Source organism: Hemicordylus capensis, chromosome 5 (genome assembly GCF_027244095.1).
Source record: "Hemicordylus capensis ecotype Gifberg chromosome 5, rHemCap1.1.pri, whole genome shotgun sequence".
Lineage (NCBI taxonomy): Eukaryota > Metazoa > Chordata > Lepidosauria > Squamata > Cordylidae > Hemicordylus > Hemicordylus capensis.
The window spans coordinates 108,095,916-108,098,479 of record NC_069661.1 but is presented as its reverse complement, the minus strand read 5'-3'; the positions used below and the strand labels follow the sequence as shown (position 1 = coordinate 108,098,479).

Genomic DNA, 2,564 nt, shown 5'->3' with positions numbered 1-2,564 from the left:
CTGAAAGCTCCATTATACCTTATGAGGAAAAACCTTAAAGACGCGTAAACTTCAACAATTCACCAAAAATCAGCCCTCTGCCCAAATCCTTTGAAAAAATTCAGGTAGCTTCCTTGCCCCTACCTGGCACTACCACCAACCCCACACTGCTCTAGGCCACCCCATTGCCCCCAACGTGAAGCTATACATTTGCTGACACCTCCATGCTTCTTTATGGAGAAAAACCTTAAAGATGCGTAAACTTCAACAATCACTTTAAAATCATCCCTTTGCCCAATTCCTTTCAAATAATTCTGATAGCTTCCTTGCCCACCCTAGGAACTACCACCCACCAAACTCCACTCTACGACACCCCTTTCCCCCCGACATGAAGCTATACATTTGCTGCAATCCTAATTATTCTCTATGAGGAATTCAAAAATACTTTAACAATTCACCAATAATCAGAGGAGTGTCCAATTACCTTGGGGTTTTGTGGGTGGTAGGCACCCCTGTCTGTCTACCACCCACCCTGCTTTTGTACCCCTAGGTGCTCCACAATAGGCGATATGGACTGGTTCGCGTCCCATTATACTCTATGAGAAAAATAATTGAAAATATTTCAAATATTCATTAAAAATCGTAGGACTGTCCTATTGCTTCAGGGTTTGGGTGGTTGTTGGCACCCATGGGTGCTCCACAATAAGGTATGGTTCGAGTCCCATTATACCCTATGAGAAAAAAATAAAAATAATTTTCAAAAATTCATTAAAAAATCGTACGAGTGTCTGATTGCTTTGGGGTTTGGGTGACAGGTACCCCTGGGTGCCAGCTACCATCCTACCAATTTTTTGAACCAGTTCGAATCGAACCACCCCCTGGTTCGGTTTGAATTTCAACCTGCAGCTCGAACCTGATGGCTGGTTCGGTTCGAATTCGAACCTCCGAACGACCCTGGTTCGAATTCAAACCAGTTCGCACATCCCTACTCCAAGCAGCTTGCCCACATTCTCAGGAGTCACAAACTGAAACCAATCCAGTCAAATCACATAAGAGGAATTGCTGGACATCTCCAGTGCAGACATCAAATTAACTGTGGAGTCTCCATCTAGATCGGCCTGAATTTGCGAGATTTTATCTGCAAAAAACTCTTTAAACACATCACAGCGATGACTCCAAACACATCACTGATGACTCCAAATTCTGGTTCAAGGGAGGGGGCGAGGGTAAGAACTATTGTTATCCAGCCCAAGTGAGAGATTGATGAAAATCTTCTAATTTTTCGGAGTTATGTTTGGTTTAGGCCGCCTCAACCGCCTACAAGAATTGATAGAATGCCCAGGGTTGACAGGATTGTTGGATTAAGAGTGTTACGTGTTAGTAATAGGAGGGTTATTGGTGCTAGTTTTATTCATGTTGTAATGATTATTGTTGTTTTGATCGTTGTTCCTTGCATTACTTCTGGGAGTCAGAAGTGGATGAGTGCGAGGCCCAGTTTTATGGCTAGGGCAGTGGTTATTAGGGTACAGGTGGGTTGGTTTGTTAGTTGTGTGATGTCTCATTGGCCAGTATATCATGCATTAATTGCACTAGAGAACAGGTTTATTGCTTAAGCATCTGCTTGTGAAAGGAAGTACTTGGTTGCTGCTTTTGTGGCTTGAGGGTGATGTGGTTTTGTTATAATGGGAATAATTGTTAGGGTGTTGAGTTCTAATTGTATTCAGGCAATTGATCAGTGTGAGCTGGATATTGTAATAATGGTTCCTGTGGCAAGGCTTGAGAGTATTATTGATATGATAAGTGGGTTAATTAGTAAAGGAGGGGTTTAAACTGACATTTTCGGGGTATGGACCCAAAAGCTTATTTAGCTGACTACTAGGAAACAGTATAATGGAAGTACAGGGAATTTTGGGTTCTCAGGTATAGGTTCAATTCCTGTTTTTTTAGGAGCTGAGGGGGTTGTATATCCCTATGTTCTACTCTATCAAAGTAGTCCTTTTAATTCAGGCACAGTTCCTAGTGTTGAGGGGGAAGTCCTGAGAGTGAGATTGGTAGTGAGATGTGAAGGAGGCACAGGGCTAGGGTGAGGGGTAGGAAGTTTTTTCATAATTGGTGTATTAGTTGGTCGTATCGAAGTTGAGGGTTTGATGCTCGAGTTCATAATACTAGGATTGAGAGAATTATTGTATTTAATATAATGTTGATGGAGAATAATTCTGGTTGGATGTTCCCTGAATTAAGGAATATTAGGCATGATAGAGTGTTTATTATAATAATATTTATGTTAATATTTGTGTTAATATTTTAAAAACAACCTTTTTTTAACTTAACCTCCCTCCCGGGGGCTTTTCCAAGGTGGCGTGGGGGGGGTCCGTGGAGGTTTCCCCTCCCCCACTGCCCTCCTTCATGCAAAAACCACCTGGTTTGGTTGGTCTTCGGCCTTTTCAGTGCCTATTCCCTGGTGCAGTGGCCATTTTGGAGGCCGCTGCACATGCACTGTGGGACCCTGAGTGGCCGCGTATGACCCAGGCCATGCAGGGTCTCACTGTGCATCTTTTTTTCTTTTTTCTTTTTTTAACTTTTTT

General features: G+C 42.6%; 1 pseudogene; it reads right to left on the bottom strand.

Annotated features, from left to right (window-relative positions):
* Nucleotides 1-1,087: 1,087 nt before the first annotated feature.
* LOC128327399 (NADH-ubiquinone oxidoreductase chain 2-like) lies at nucleotides 1,088-1,792 on the bottom strand (annotated as a pseudogene).
* Nucleotides 1,793-2,564: the final 772 nt, after the last annotated feature.